The sequence below is a fragment of the Eulemur rufifrons genome, chromosome 3 (assembly GCF_041146395.1).
Source record: "Eulemur rufifrons isolate Redbay chromosome 3, OSU_ERuf_1, whole genome shotgun sequence".
Taxonomy (NCBI): Eukaryota; Metazoa; Chordata; class Mammalia; order Primates; family Lemuridae; genus Eulemur; species Eulemur rufifrons.
This window is the reverse complement of record NC_090985.1, coordinates 16462560-16480717: the sequence shown is the minus strand read 5'-3', so window position 1 is coordinate 16480717 and position 18158 is coordinate 16462560. Positions and strand designations below refer to the sequence as shown.

The window sequence follows — 18158 nt, the reverse complement described above, 5'->3', positions numbered from 1 at the left end:
CAAAACAATCCAAATGCTATAAATCTATTAAAAGAAAGGCAAGAAATCATCAGGACTCAAGGTCACTATGAACAATGGTGGAGGCACTCTGCACATGGATGTGGGGCCAAGAGGGGACTGAAATCCAACCTTTCCTTTACTCTCTAAACCCTGAACCCTAGCAGAGGGCAGCATTTACCTAAAATTAGGAGAAAAACCTATTTTCTAATTTTTGCAAAAACTAGCTGTGGCCTGGCTATGACACCTGAAAACTAGCTACTTGTTAGAAAAGTTAGGACAACTGAAATTGTGAAAATGTGTGCCTTTGCCTAAAACCAAACCACCAAAATATGACTTCATATAATGTGTTTATTCTTTATGTTTTAGGTAAAAAAGTCAATATACCAAAATAAAAACAGGTTGGGGAGAGATGATAAATCATCTAAAAACCTAAAAAGTGGTTTAAAATATGGTGTCTTTCTATTTTAATTTGGATTTCCGATTAATAACAGGTTGTATATGTTTGTATGTTTCTACTGTGTGTTTTTAGGTTAGAGACATTTATGGCTGAATGCTAAAAAATTAAAGAAGCTTAGGTGTAAGATGTTAATAGCCTATTCCTATTAGACTTTATTCCCAGTAAAGAAATATATATATCATATTTTTACACAACAGATAATAGATAAAGTACAAATAATTATGTGTCGATCGTACATACTGTCACTAAAGCATCATGCAGTAGAGAAATTAACTAAATTTGACTGAAACTGCAAGTAATTTTTTGTAATGTCAATAATTACTCCCTTCATTTAACCATATAGGAAGTTCAAAGTTTTCTTTAATTGGGCTTCCTACAATTATTTTAAAACTATATAAATTATTAATCATGGTAAATTGGTCAAGCTACTGACTAAAAAGATGTAACTTCAAAATTCTTACCAGAATGACCAGTCTATAAAATTTCTATTTCCAGACATACCAGTGAATTGTCGTGTGATTTTCAGTGACACGTGTTTTACTATCTCAATTCATTTCTAAAAAGTAGAGCAAAAATATAGCTCAAAACTCCTACACAAAATTTTAATTGAGGATATCACTAAGGGCACCTTGATCTCCTTAGAGATAAGCACAATATTATTAAAATTATTAGAAAGGAGACTTTGAAAACTACCCCTATTAAGACTAAGCTCATCCATACATGCTCTTTCCTTGCCAAATTACACATACATAAAGAACAACATCCTGTCTTCACATGGGACACACACAAAAAATAAAGGACACAGTAAGGCAAGGTCCAGAAATGAAAATAAGATTCTACTCCTCCTACCATCATCAACTCACTCTCAAAATAACACTTCTTCATTTGTAAAATGCAGATACCTATGCCTACTCAAATACTTTTCAGGATATCATAATGATTTCTAGAAAATAATGTTTTGCAGATAATTAAATCCTGTATAAAGATGAATTATCATTACTAGAAACAATCTCAGTTCTCTACATTATAATTCATAAATACAGTAAAACTTTTTGAATTGAGAAAGTCTTTCCACTTTGATCTTCCCTTCCAAGACGACTTAACTATTCTTGGGCCACAAAGTTTCCTTTAAAATACAACATAAAAACAGACAAACTAACAAAATGTTTGGAATACTGACTGGGATTATTTTGAATTAAGAATAATCCTCAGTAGGGCATGGAGTATAATCCTCAAAAAGATATAATCTTAATGGGCAACTAAATTAACCTCACAATAAAGGCTGCTCTGAACCAACAATGACAACTTAAACAAAAAAGTATCAGAAGGATTCAGCTCATACTAAGTAATGCATACGTACAAAAGCAAAGTCCAATGCTATATAAAAATAAAAAATAAAAAAAATCCTTCACCCAACATTGTCAAACCAGAATGTCCAACAACCAAACAAAAATTGCAGGGAATGAAAAACAGCAGGAAAACGTAGCCCACAATAAGGAGAAAAGTCAATCAACATAAAGAGATGCAGAAATGATAAAGTTAACAGAATTAACAAAGGCATTAAAAATGATTATAAATAAAATTAATATATTAGAGAAGATAAAGAAAAGAACATAACAAAAATAGAAGAAATAAAACTTCCAGAGATGAAAAATAATTATCAGAAATTAAAAATATCCTGGATGAGATTAAAAACAGATTATACATTGCAGAAGAAAAGATCAGTGAATTTGGAGACATGGTACTATTAACCATCCAATAAAGTAGAAAAAAAAGAAGAAAAAGAGGAATACCAGTGCCAAGAAAGACAATATCAAATGTATAACTGAAATTGCAGGGAAATAAAAACAAAACAAAAACCTGGGGTAAGTGGGGTATTTGAAGAAACAGCAGCCAAAACATTTCTAAATTTGGTTTAAAAAAAGAACTCAAAAAAAATCTAAGCAGGATTATCTCAAAGAAAACCATATAAGGCACATCATAATCAAATGACTAAAACCTAATAATAGGAAAATATCTTAAGAGCCAAAGAAAATAGAAAACTTACAAACAGGGAACAAAAGTAAGACAACAGACTTTCTGTCAGAAACTATGCAGGCTATTTCAGAAAGTATTTTACAACATATTACAGAGATAAAGAGGGACATTTCATGATAAAGGACTCAATTTATCAAGACATAAAAACCCTAATTATACTTGCACCTAATAACAGAGCTTCAAAATACATGAACTAAGTAGTGAAAAGAAAACAAACCCACAGTTCTATCAACAGTGACTGTAACAAACAGAAAAATCAAAAGAGATACAGAAGTCTTAAAGAACACTATCAACCAATTTGACCTAATTATAATAACATTTTTAGAAAACGCCACTCAATACATTTTTATTAAGTGCACACACGACATTCACTAACACAGACTATATTCAGTGCCTTACAATATCTCAGTAAGTTGAAAAGAACTTACATCACACAAAGTATGAATATGTTCTTGGACCACCACAGAATTAGAAACCTATAAGGGAAAGACACCTGGAAAATTAACCAAATATTTGAAAATTAAGTGGATCAAAGAAAAAAATAAGAATGGAAATTTAAAAATCTTTGAACTCCATATAAACAAATACACAGCAAACTTTGTAGAAGGCAGACAGAGAAAAATTAAAAGATTAAATACACCGGTAGAAAAAGAAGGAAGGTCCCAAATATCAACTTAAAAGAATAGGGATTATAATATACAAGTGTACACCAATAAATTTGACACCTTACATAAAAGGGACAAATTCTCTGAAAGATAAATAAGGCTTATTCAAGAATTAATATAAATCTGAACAGAGTTATATCAATTAAAGAACCTGAATTCATAAAACCTTCTCACAAAGAAACTCCAGGTCCAGAGGTCTTCATTAGTGAATTCTACCAAACACCTAAAAAAGAAATAATACCAATTCTATACAAACTTTTCCAGAACAAGAAATCCTTCCAACTCACAGCATTATCCTGACACAAAAACCAGATAAAACATTACAAAAAACTATAAACCAATGCCTTCTATGAACACAGATGAAAAAAAAAGTTAACAAAATTTTAGCCAGTGAATCCAGCAATATATAAAAAGTGTAACACATCATGACCAAGTGGAGATTATCCTAAAAATGCATGAATGATTAGTTCAATATTCAAAAATCAATCAATGTAACTGACCATATGAACTGACAAAAAAGGAAGAAAACATGATCACATCAATAGATGCAGAAAAAAACATGACAAAAATTCAATACTCATTCATAAGAAAAATACTCTTAGCAAGAGCTGGTAAAAGACTGAATGTTTTCCACCTGAGATCAGGAAGAAGGCAAGGATGTTAGCTCTATCCACTTCTATCCACCACTGCACTGGGGCTACTAGCCTGTGCAATAAAGCAAACAAAAAAATGGAAGGTATATAAATAAAAAGGAGGAAATAAAAGTCTTTATTCATAGACATAATGATGAACTACACAGAATATTTGAAGCAATCTACAAAAAGGCCACTACCACTAATACTGAATTTAGCAGAATCACAAATTACAAAGTTTTAGACAAAAATCAATTATATTTCTGTATACTAGCAACAATTAGAAACTGGCATTCTTTAAAGTTACCATTTATAATAACACAAAATATAAAATAATTAGAGATGAATTTAACAAAATATGTGTAAAAACTTTATACCAAAAACCACAAGACACTGCTGGGAAAAATAAACATGACTTAAATGGAAAGAGATACCATGCATTAGAAGACTCAATATCCATAAGAGGTCAATTCTCACCAAACTGATCTCTACAATAAAAGCATTCATAATCAAAATCCCATTAGGCTTTTCTGTAGAAACTGACAAGCTGATTGTAAACTACCTAAATAGAAATGGAAAGGACCTAAAATAAACAAAACAACTTTGAAATATTAAAAAAAGAAAAGTTGGAGGATTTACATTGCCTGATTTTAAGATTTACTAGAAAGCTTCAGTAATCAAGACAGTGAAGAACTGCCATAAGGATAGATTATATAGATCAACAGAACAGAACAGAGTCCAGAAATAGACTCACACATAATGATCAACTGATTTTCAACAAAAGTGCTACAATAATCAAACAGGTGAAAATACAATCTTTTCAAAAAAACTGCTGGAACGATTTGATTTTTTTTTTTTTTTTGAGACAGAGTCTCGCTCTGTTGCCCGGGCTAGAGTGCCATGGCATCAGCCTAGCTCACAGCAACCTCAAACTCCTGGGCTCAAGCAATCCTTCTGCTTCAGCCTCCCAAGTAGCTGGGACCACAGGTATGCACCACCATGCCCAGCTAATTTTTTTTCTATATATATTTTTAGCTGTCCAGATCATTTCTTTCTATTTTTTTTTTTTTTTTTAATAGAGACGGGGTCTTGCTCTTGCTCAGGCTGGTCTCCGAACTCCTGACCTCAAGAGATCCTCCCACCTTAGCCTCTCAAAGTGCTAAGGATTACAGGCATGAGCCACCACACCCGGCCCAATTTTATATTAATATTCAAAGAAATGAACCTCAACCTTTACCTCACAACACACACAAAAATTAACACAAAATGGATCATCTTTCACTTGAACAATCTTTCCTCAGCTTATGTAACTCCTGTCCTCCAACCTTCTCTTCCTCTAATTATCACAGTAAATATGAACTATCTATATTTTTCTTCTTTTTTTAAATAAAGGTTAATTAATATAGACCACGGACATGGGAACTACAAAAAAGTCTGGGATTATCTTTAGCAGTGTCAGACAAAATATAAAAGAAACTGCCATTATGTAATATTACACATTTCAACTGAATTTTTACAAATTTCCTTAACTGATCTACAATAATGCCCCCAATGGACTCTAAAATGACTGCCATTCAAGCTCACTAGAACAGCCTGATTTTTAAAAACCATTTTGTTGTATCTACTTCTTAACAAAGAAAAAGGAAAAATGTCTTACTAGAAATGAAGTATTAGCAAAAAGTGCACTTAGATATGAGCTTTGCAGAAAATTCTTCTTGTTCCTTTTTCACAAAACGCAATTCCTTAAGAAAGAAAAAAATGAGATAGGTTATTGTTCTTGAAGATAATTAAATACACATTTTATTATTATAAAATTCCGGCACTCAACCCAATGGCTGGCAGATAGCACCACAAATACTTGCTAATTGATAGAAAAATAAAGTTTTAAAAGTCATTTGTTTTATTTGGCTAATGAAACAATATCTTAACCAACTGAGTGACCTCTAATGTCACTAATCCATTTTTTTCAGGAAGTATTACTCAAATATTCAGTAATATTCTTTGTACTGCAATATTCAAAAATTAGTTTCCTAGGTACCATCTTCCTATCCTGTCTCATATGATACACTTTATATTTATCTGTACTATGTGTACAGCCTATTGAACTTACCAATTTTGATAAACTAAACTAGTTTAAAATATTCACTGTATTATGTTTTCATTAAGAAAATCGTCAATGGGTCAGTGATTTGTTATCACCATAAAATATACCTGTATTCAATACAATGTGTATACCTGTACTTTTCACTAGCTATATTTTGAACAAAACAATGAAATTAAAATAATGAACATACAATGACAAAAATGAATAGAAAACTCATCACTGTCTATAACTCACATTAATAAAGGAATACTAGTGAATATTACCCAATGTAGTAGGAGCATAAAGAATAATCCAGTCCTGCTACATGGTCCCTTGGAGATAGTATAGCAGGGCATTTAGGTAGAAAAGGGAAAGAGGGTAAAAGATCCCTTTCCTCATCCCAATTGGCCAAGACCAATTATGATGCTAACACAACAATTTAGAAATACAGGACTGGGTAATTCAAATAATCCCCAAGTAAAACTGCTACATCAAATAAAAATAACTTCTCCACAGAAACACCAGTTGTCTGAATCTGATGCAGCAGTATTAATTATTGTGATTCTGTGATTTTTTTTCTATTTGAAAATGAATGCCTCCTCTAGAGAGAAAATAAAAAACTCACAAACTGCCAAATATTCTTTTTGTATTAACAAATTAAGTATCAGAAGCTCAAACTTTAAAAGAGACACAAACACATCTTTTTTTTTTTTTTTTTTGCAAGGGTAAAAGGAGCTTCCTTTAAAAAGACAATTTCAGCTTTTAATCTAATTGCACTAAAACACAGAAAAAACTTCTCCAAATTTAACTGCATTACCAACTTCTAAAATACTGTAATTCAAAGTGAAAGTATTTTTCATGAGTCCTTAGTCTAAATAATTTTAAATTCTATTTTAACACCAGTTTTGCGTCAGTATCATGGTAGGAATTACAATTTTGCAATTTGACCCATGGTAATATAATTGATTAAATGCAAATTTGATAACTACACACCACATACATATTCTTATATCAAAATTCATTCCACAATTCTATAAATGTACTGTTATTGATGACTTGTGTTTATACATAGTTGTTTCTGAAAGACAATATTGTAAAAATCAAGTTTTTATAGTTCCTTTATAATCTATGAGACACACTCTCACTTTCAAAATATAAAACCAAAACTAAAATGTTAGTGTCTACAGCCAGTTATCATTAAATTTCATATACTGAACCTCTAAATCCCATTGTTTCTGTCCAGCCAAGAGCAAGACAACCTGGACTTCTAACTACCATTCCTATCTCCCTCTACTACCCATTAACATGCATTGTTGATAACATGGACTACAAACCATTGCCAAAACTGTTAAGCTCTGTAACTTTGTTCAAGTTTTTACCTCTGCCTGGAAACCACCTTCCCCTATGTGTCTTATATTGATCAAATGGCCAGTTCTATGACACTTTCTGTGAGGCCGTCCCCAAGATACCCTTTACCATCACCAGCATTTTAAGGAGGCAAAATTATCATAGTCAGTTTTGCAAGTATGAGTCTCCTCTGTTATACCACATGTTTTTTTTAAAAGAAGGAACATTGTACTTTGTTCGTTTTTTTTTTTTCTTCTTTCTTTACTTCCAAAGGCTTAAAACACGTCCCCCCCCCCCCTTTTTTTTTTCTTTTTCTGAGAAGGGTTTCCCTCTGTTGCCTGGGCTAGAGTGCAGTGGCATAATCATAGGTCACTGCAATCTGGAATTCCTGGGCTCAAGCAATCCTGCTGTCTCAGCCTCCCAAGTAGCTGGGACTACAGGCCTGCACCACCAACATCTGGCATTTTTTTTTTCCTGTAGAACCAGGTGGGTCTCGATACTGCCCAGGCTGGTCTCAAGCAATCCTCCTGCCTCAGCCTCCCAAAATTCTAGGATTACAGGCGTGAGCCAACATGCTTGCCCCTTTGTTCATTTTTATATGTCCAATATCTAGTCAATCTCTAGCACACAATTCAATATAATTCTTTTGGAAAATATTTACTGAGCATCCAAAACATTCCGGGTACTTTTCTAGGTGCTAGGAATAAATCCCTATCCCTATTCCCAAGTTCATGGAGTTTAAGAGCTTACATTCTAGTGGGGAGACCTATAATACAAGGTGAATAAGGAATATATATAGCATATATGGTAGGTTACTGGAAAAGTCCTTATTGAGAAAAAAATTAAGCAGAGAAGGAAGCACTGTCAGAGGAAGGGGATTAAAATTATAGAAAAGGGAAGGCCTAATGCAATAATAACTGCAAGAACAATAGTATCTGAGTAGTGAATAATATGCTCATCAGTAAGTATACTAATTGCTTTACATATATTACCTGATGTAAGGCCAATAACAACCTTATTATTATCCCACTATTATCCTCAAGAGGGATTGAAATACTAAAGAAGCAACTTCCCAAGGTTATACAGCTAGTGAAGTTGTGAAGCCAGGATTAGAATCCAGGAATGCTTCTGACTGCTATGCATAACCACAATTCAGTTAATCCTTCTGTTGAAGGAAAAAGTAAGAAACATAAATGTCTACTATAGCAATAGATTCGAAAGACAGTAAAATAAACTGCAGTCTCAGAGGACCAATACATTTGAGCAGCTTCATACATACATTGCACATCAATGACTATATATGACACTTGCCATGACAAATAACAGGTGGGTGCCTGCTGTGAACAAAAATATTTACAAATACTGATAATTTCTCAATGCTTCTAAAAATATACTTTAATTTCTATATGACAATTACCAGGGCTAAAAATTATATACTATCTCACAAATCACATGGATAGGAGTGATACTGTGCTATAATAAGAAATATAAATTTGGTCTCTGCCCCTGGTTCCTGGCAAACAGGTCCTAAAACGCTAGGAATCTCCAGAGTGGTAAGAGTGTTTTTTGTATGCTAATGAGATGACTAGTGACTAGGGGCCCCTAAGTAGCTTCAGGATGTGTGCTGGTAAAAGACCTACGCATGATTAGAGGGTAAAAACTTTCAGCCCCATGCCCCAAACTCTGGCGAGGAGAGAGGGGAGGGGCTGGAGGTTGAATTGATCACCAATGGCCAATGATGTAATCGGAACAAGGCCTCCATAAAAACCTAAGAGGACAGGGTTTGGAGAGCTTCCAGATTGCTCAACACGTGGAGGTTCTAAAAGGTGGCACAACTGGAAAGAGCACGGAAGCTCCGCACCCCTTTCCATATGCCTTGTCCTGTGTGTCTCTTCCATCTGGCTGTTCATCTGTATCGTTCATAATATCCTTTATAATCAATGGATAAACATAAGTAATGTATTTCCCTGAGTTCTGTGAGCTGCTCTAGCAAATTAATCAAATTGGAGGAAGCAGTCAGGGGAACCCCTGACTCATAGCCAGTGGTCAGAAGTATAGGTCACAACCTAGACTTGCAACTGGCATGTAAATGGGGCAGTCTTGTGGGACTGAGCCTTCAGCCTATGGGATCTGATGCTATCTCCAGGTAGACAGTGACAGAATTGAACTGAATCATAGGATACCCACCTGGTGTCTACTAGAGCTGAGGTCCCCAACCCCTGGTCCATGGCCTGTTAGGCACCAGCCAAAGAGCTCTGTTGCACCCACCTCTGCCCCCCAGCCGGTGGAAAAATTGTCTTCCATGACACTTAGGACACTCCCTGCCCCCCACACAGCAGGAGAGCGGCAGGTGAACAAGTGAAGCTCCATCTGTATTTTTACTGTGCTCCCCATCACTGCCATCAGCACCTGAGCTCCACCTACCACCTCACCCCCACCCCATCTGTGGAAAAATTGTCTTTCATGAAACTGTCCCTGGTACCAAAAAGGTTGGGGACTGCACTAGAAAAATGCTTGGGAGTGGGGGGAATCCTCACACCCATTTTGCTGACCAGAAGGGAAATATGAGTGGTGTATGTGAGAGTAGGAAAAACACAATTTGCTTTTTCCTAACTCAAACAATAGGTGATTAAAAGGTTTCTTTAATAGAAAGTACTCTGAAAGAAATGAGACCTTTGAAGGCACCATCATTTCAAAGACAGGTCAATGCTGAATACCATGTTTTATACTGTAGTACAAGTTAGTCAGCTTCCAATCTAACATACTAACAAGAATGGTTAAATGAAATGACTACTTCAACCAAGGTTCAAACTCCCTGTACTACCTTAAATTTGGAAATTATTACAATTTCACTGGATACCTCTGTCCTGAGCATAATGCAATGCCAAAGAAAACATAGGTTTCTATACGAAAACAGTTTTAAAGTCAACCCAAATTAAGACAAAAATTAAACTGGCAATAAATAAATAAATAAAAGACACACAAAGGATAGCCTGTATATACATACAATTATACACACAATAAAAGGTGCCTATTTACTCAATTATGGATTTCATTTGTAATCAAAACTGAGATTTAGTTGCAATGGTGTTTTTAATTCAAATGAGGGTCAGCTCATATGAGCATCCAACTACTCATTCCTTAAAAATATTTTTGCTGCTAGCCATGATATAGTAACTGGTACAAGACATGCTTTCCCACTGAACTCAACTAGAAAACTGATAAAACATATAAAAGTACAATTTAAAAACACTGGACAATGGGCAGTAGCTCAGCACTGTGATACTTAACAAAGGAGAAAGCATCCCCTACAAATGCTCGGATGCACAGTCCACATGGCATTGTAGGGAAGGCCAGCCAAGCAGAATATGGAGGGCTCAGTGAGTAGAAGAGACAGAGATCAAAATTCAGAGAGGGTGAAGTAGTGAGAATATATGGGGCAGAGTAGCAAAGAGGATGCCATTCGGCAGAGAGAGTGCTCCTGAAATCTGCGAGGGGTTTCTAGAATAGCACTGCCCAACAGAAACATAATATGAGCCTAAAATGTAATTTTTAATATTCAAGTAACCACATTTTAAAAGTAAAAATAAGCAGGTGAAATTAATTTTAATATAACGTACGTAACCCAATATGCTCACAATATCACTTCATGATATAACTGATATAAAAAAGTGAGTTATTTTATATTGTTTTTTCCATACTAAGTCCCTAAAATTCAGAATGTGTTTTATACATACAGCACACTTACATTCACACTAACTATAATCCCAGCACTCAATAGCCACATGTGTCTAATGGCTATCCTACCTGACAACACAACTCTATAGTTTTTTGTTCAGTATGAAGCTGTGCACAAGGAAAGTGAATCTATACTAGGCCAAGCAAAGAACAATGACCAGGGAGTAGTAGGATCAAAAATTCTCAGAGACCAGGTAAGACTGGGAACATTCAAGTTCCAACCAGAGGGGAGAAAGATCTCATCAAAACCTGGGGCAATCAGTAGAAAATGAAGCAGAATCACCCCCTAGTGAGTGTTAAACTAGTCTTAAGATAAAGGCTACAGTAAATCAGCCAGAACAAAGTTTAAAAACAAGCCTCAAAAGGTTCAAACAGATCTGCAAGAAATTTAACAGTCTGCCAAAACAAAATTAAAATCTCTCAAGAGGAAATCAATAAAAACCCAGACAACTGTGTGATGAATGTCTAGGAGTCAATCAAAACTAACTAAACATAAGAAAATGAAGAAATGTGTGACCCATACCAGTGGAAAAATATGACAGAAAAAAAGGATCTAGAAACAAAAGAGATGATGTCTTTAAATACATAAACTTTAAAATTATAAATATACTAAAGGATTTAAAGAAAAACAGGAACAAAGAAGAAAATGATTCTGAAAAGAATCGAATAGATTTTCTAAAGGTGAAAAATGCAATATCTCAAATAAAAAATTAACTTGATGTAATTAACAGCAGATTAAACAGTACAGGAGGAAAAAAAATTACTAAATTAAAGATGTAAAAATAGAAGCAAAAAAAGGAAAAACAAAACAAAAACCAGAGCATCAAGGACCTGTGAGAATATCAAGGGCAGTCTAAAAATGGTGTAATTGAAATCCCAGAAGGAAGAGGAGACAGAAAAAATATCTGAAGAAATAAGGGCCAAAGAATTTCCAAATTTGAGGAAAACTAAACACACATATTGAAGAAACTCAATGCACATAAAGGAAGTTAAGCACAAAGAAACCACACCAAGGCACATAATCATCAAATTGCTGAAATCTAGTCCATAGAGAAAATCTTAAAGGCAGCCAGTGGGTGGGGAGACATTACACATAGGGGAACAAAGAATTACCAGACTCCTTGTCAAAAGTAATAAAAACAAGTTTAAAACAAAAAAATAACACCTATAAAGGGCTAGATAGAAAAAAAACAAAAAACAAAAAAACACAAACTTGTAAGCTAAAATGTACATAAAGCAAAAATATCCCTCACAGATAAAGGGGAAATAAAGACATTTCAGACAAACAAAAGCTGAGACTGTCACCACACTGAAAGAAGTTCTTTAGGAAGCAGAAAAAATGATAGCAGAACTGTAACAACAGAGTGAGCCCTAACGTAAACTATGGATTTAGTTAATAATAATGTATCAATATGGGCTCATCAAATGTAACAAATATACCACATCAACACAAGAGGCTAAAATAGGGGACACTGGTAAAGGTGGGGTGGTATATACAAACTGTACTTTCTGTTCAATTTTTCTATAAACCAAAACTGCTCTAAGAAATAAAGTCTACTAACTTTTTTAAAAATAGCAGATAGAAACCTAGTTCTACACAAAGAAAAACAGAAATCATAAACGTAACTAATTACAAGATATTTATTTTCTTACTTTTAACTTTTAAAAGGTATTTGATTGTCTAAGGCAAAAGTAGTAATAATGTATACTAATAACGTGCAGAATAAAATGAATGACAATAACAGCACAAAGAATGAAGGGAAGAAAACTGGAAATACACTGTAGTAAGAATCTTACATTATTTCTAAATTGATAAAAGTATTAATAGATTGTGATAAGTTCAAGATGTAAAACTCTAGAGCCACTACTAAAAAATAAAGAAAACTAATAAGCCAAGAAAATAAAGTAGAATGTATATTTTTTTAAATATGCAAGCCAAAAAAGTATGAAAAGAGAAAAAGAAAACACATAGTAGGTGGGACAAACAGAAAACAAATAGCAAGATGGCAGACTTAAATCTAACTATATCAAATAATTACAGTAAATATATAGGGTGTAAACAACCCAATTAAAAGCTAGAGACTAGATTAAACATAGAGACTGTCAGATTGGATAAAAAAGCAAGACTCAACTACATGCTGTCTATAAGATACCCACTTTAAATATTAATATAACACCACAAGTGGGAAACATAAAATAGCAAAGGATATACCATACAAACATTAAACTTAAAGAGAGCTGGAGTGCCTATATTAATATCAGACAAAGTAGACATCAGGAGAATGAATATTACTGGGAATAAAGAGATGTTTCATAATACAGTGTAAAATCATCAAAAATACAAAATAATTATAAATATTTATGCAGCCAATAATAGTTACAAAATACATGAAGCAAACATTGACAGAACTAAAAGAAGAAACAGACAAATCTACAATTATAGCTGGAGGTTTCAACACTCCCTCATAGTAACTGGTAAAATGAATAGATGGAAAATCAGTAAAAATATAAGACCTGGACAACACTGTGATCCAGCTCATTTTAACTGAAAACTACAACAAACCACACAAGAACAAACATGAAAGTGTACCTGTCTCTTGGTACAGTCAATAAGACAAAAACATATGCTAGACCATAAAACTAGACATACAAATTTGTAAAAATTAAAATCATATTAAAAATGTTTTCTAACCATAAAAGAATGAAATTAAAGATCAATAAAAATATTGGGAGATTTTCCAAATATTTGGAAATTAATAGATTTCTAAATAAGTCATGGGTCAAATAAATCATAAAGAAAACTTAAAAATACAATGAACTAAATGATAAAAACATCAGATTATGTGGAATAGAGCCAAAGTACTGTACTTGGAAATTTATAGCTTTTAACTGCTTATGTTAGAAAAGAATAAAGGTTTAACATTAGTGTTTTAAACTTCTACCTTAAGAATCTGGGGGAAAAGGAACATATTAAGCTAAAAGTAGAAGTAAGAAAATGATACACGTAGAAACTAAACTTGTGAAATAGATGAGAGACAAACAATAGATAAAATCAATGAAAGCAAAGGGGGTTCTTCGAAAAGAACTCCTAGCTAGACTAATCTAGAAAAGGAGAGAGAAGACATAAATTACCAACATTGGAAATAAAAGAAAAGGCATCATTACAAATACTTACAACATTAAAAGAATGCTAAGTACAACTTTATGTCAATAAACTGGCAACTTAAATAGACAAAATTCCTTGAAACATGCAGATTATCAAAACTGAAACAAAGAGAAAAGTCTAAATAACTCTGTATCTAATAAAGAAACTAAATTTGTAGTAAAAAGCTTCCCACAAAGAAAACTCCAGACCCAAATGGCGTCATTAGTGAATTCTTTGAAGATTTAATACGAGTCTTACACAATCTCTTTTAGGATATAGAGGAAGAGGAAACATTTCCTGACATATTTAAGGAGGCCAGAACAAATAACCCCGATATCAAAACAAAGCATGGAGACCACAAGTAAAAGAAACTATATACCAATGTCTCTCGTGTATAAACATTCTTAAAGTATTAACAGGTCAATCCAGCAATATATAAAAAGGGAAATGTGAGTACAAGTGGGGTTTGTCTTAGGAATACAAGGTTGTTTCAGTATTGAAAATTCAATCAATGTAATGTACTACACATTAATATGCTAAAAAAAATGATTAATTTCAACAGAGAAATAATAAAATACCCATTCATGAGGAAGTTTAAAAAAAAAAAAACAACTCAGCAAACTAGGAATGAAGAGCACCTTCTCAATCTACAAAGGCCATCTACAGAAAACTTACAGCTAACATCATACTTAATAGCAAAAGACTGATTTTTTTTCTCCTAAGACTGGACACAAAACACTCTAATCATTTCCATTCAACATTTTACTGGAGGTCCTAAACAGTGCAATAATGCAAGAAAAAAAAAAAGAAAAAGTACCCAGACGGAAAAGGAAGAATTAAAACAGCTTCTATTCACACATGACATGACAACAGACACAGCAAATCCCCCAAAAAATCTACAATAAAGTGACTGGAACTAAGAAGTGGAGTTTGCAAGGGTGTAGGATACAAGATCAATATTAAAAATCAACTTTATTTCTATATCCTAGTAATGACAAAAGCCAATGTTTTTAAAACACAATTTACATTAGCATCAAAAGCATGAAATGTTTCAAGACAAATTTAACAATGTATGTGCAATACTAACAGCCTGAATACTAGAATACACAGCTGAGGGAAATTCAGGAAGGCCTAAATAAGAGATATATCATGTTCATGGATCCAAACACTCAACCAATATTGCTATGATATTGACTGTCCTCAACTTGAGCTATAGATTCAACACCATCCCAATCAAAATCCCAGCAAGCATTCTTATAGAAATTGACAAAGTAATTAAAACTTTATAATACAACCAAAACAATTCTGAAAAGAAACAAAGGTTGGAGGATTCACGCTATCTGATTTCAAGACTATTTAACAGTGTGCCCTTGTAATAACAAAAAACAAAAACTATATAAATCAATGTAACATAACAGAAAATCCAGAAATAAATTCACATACATATGGTCATCTGATCTTCAACAAAGGTGCCAAGGCAGTTCAAGGGGAAAAGGAAAGCCTTATCAAAAAATGATACTTGAACAAATAGATGTACCTTGACATTACCTCAGACCATTCACAAAAAGTAACTCAAAAGGAATTATAGACTTACATGTAAAAGCTAAATCATGAAACTTCCAAAAGTTCCACTGCTCCATATAAGGCAAAAATTTATCAAATAGGACCCCAAAAGCAGGTACCATAAAGGAAAAAATTAACAAACAGCACTTCATCAAAATTGAAATCTGCTCTTTGAAAGACACCATTAAGAGATAAAAATATTCACAATAAAATGGAAAGAATAAAAAAAGACTTCTATCCAGAATATTTAAACATCTCACAGCGCAGTAATAAGGCAAACAACCCAATTAAAAAGGAAAAGATTTGAACAGACATTTTGCCAAAGAAGACATATGAATAACCAACAGGTAAATGAAAAATGTTTAATATCATGAGTCATCAAAGAAATGCAAATTAAAACTATATAATGAGATACAAGTATATATCCGCTAAAATGGCTAACCTTAAAAAGGCTAACAATACAAAGTATTGATAAAGATATGGAGAAACAGGAATTCTCATCCACTGCCAGTGGGACTATAAAATCATACAATTACTTTGGAAAAAGTTTATAAAGTAAAACATACACTTACCATTGACTGACCCAGAAATCCCACTCTTTGGTATTTACCCAAGAAAAATGGAAACATATGTCCTCACAAAGGCTTGTACTCAAATGTTCACAGCAGCTTTATTCAAATAGCTTCAAACTGGAAACCAAAATGTCCATGGAAGGTGAACGGAGAAATTGCAGTATAAACATAAAAGGAACACTAGTCAACAGTAAAATGGAACAAACTACTCATAGACACAAACATGGATGAATTGCAAAAACATTCTGCTGAGGGGAAAAAAGCCAGAAGAGTACATACTGCACTCTTTACAAATGATTCCATTTAGAAATACATTTGCAAATTTTTGAGCCACCACCAAAGAACACAAGAAGATCCACAATTCATACATTATGAAAGCCACTCCTCAACACTGGAAAGCTGTGTATAAAAGATTTTTTTCTGATTTCACAAAATTAAAACCAAGAACAATCAGCATTACCTTTTTTGAGTCTCAGTTTCGTCATCTGTAAAATATGTTTTCTGTACCTCACAAGCTTAGTTATGAGAATTAAATAAGTATGTAATGTCGCTTAGCATAGTGACTGGCATACAGTAAAAACACTGTAAGTGCCAAGTAATTACTATGGCCATTTCTTTAATCATCACAATCATTAGGGACAGATATGCCCATAAAGAAATAACTCAGAAAATGGGCAAATAGAACAGGTGGAGAAGACCACTGAAAGCCAGCTTCTAAACAACATTCCTATAAAAATGTCATCACTTTGTTCAAGGCATCAGTGAGGCAAATATTACAGCAAAAGCCAAGTTAGAAGTTTTGGAATATATTTAGAATCATTAAATATCTAATACAAGAATTGAAAAAAATACTACGAAGGCCTTAAAAGAACAGATTTATAAACATATAAATAGATACTAATTCACAAGAAGCAGTATTTTTAAGTCAGTAATAATTTCACAGAAACAAGCATTTAAGGACGAAAATGATATGAAACTAGGACCATTCCAATTATAGGAGGTAAAAAAGAAAAATACGAACTCTTTGAATAAATGTGAACAAAAAGAGCAAAGCAAGATGTAAGTAGGATAGACAGACTGGCAAAACAACATTGTGCACAACCTTGAAAATAGGAAAGTATTTTAATATGAAAAAAACAAAGATAAAATAATGGCCTTATTAATCCTGTCAACTGGAATAATGTACAATTCCAGTCCCAGTGCTAGGTAAGGTTAAAAAGATGGGTTCTTATACAATCGCCACAAAAACACAACCTATTACCTTCTTAGATGGTGGATGGGGAAGGTAGCATTTATGTCATAGCATAATATACTACTGCCAAGAAATGTCCATTTTACCCCATGCTCTTCCACCTCCATCTGCATTTCCCAAACTATCTCTTCAAAACATCTCTTCACATAGCTTATGTTCTTTTTTTCAAAAAACAAAAAAGAAAACAGCTTTATTGAGATATAATTTACATACCATACACAATTACCCATTTAAGGCACACACTTGAATTTTTTTATATTCCCAGGCACGTGTAACCCTCACCACTAATTCCAGAACACTTTCATCACTCCTAAAATGAAACCCCAGTACTCATTAACAGTCACTCCCCATTCCCTACCCTTACTCCTGAACCCCCACTTCTCAGCCCCCATCTACTTTCTGCCTCTCCAGATTTGTCTATTCCAGATATTTAATATAAATGGAATTATCCAATATGTGGTCCTTTATGACTGGCTTCTTTCACTCAACAGGTTTTCAAGATTCATCCACGTTGTAGCATGTACCCATATTCCATTCCTTTTTATTGCCAGATAACATTCCACATTTTATTTACTCATTCATGAACTGATGGACATTTGGGTGGTTTCTACTTTTTGCCTGTTACAAACAATGCTGCTATGAGCATTTTTCATAATACAGAACACAC

At 33.5% G+C, this 18158-nt stretch overlaps 1 protein-coding gene across 28 annotated transcripts in view; it reads right to left on the bottom strand.

The window, feature by feature from the left end:
- Window positions 1-18158, bottom strand: part of MEF2A (myocyte enhancer factor 2A) — a 130014-nt gene that overhangs the window by 91800 nt on the left and 20056 nt on the right. For 15 of the 28 annotated variants that reach the window (XM_069466663.1, XM_069466659.1, XM_069466676.1 and 12 more), the window contains exon 2: window positions 5449-5533. The exons of the other annotated variants lie outside the window; for them this stretch is intronic. The gene's annotated coding sequence lies outside the window, so the exon portion shown is untranslated. The remainder of the gene's footprint in view (window positions 1-5448; window positions 5534-18158) is intronic. 28 annotated transcript variants of the gene reach the window in all.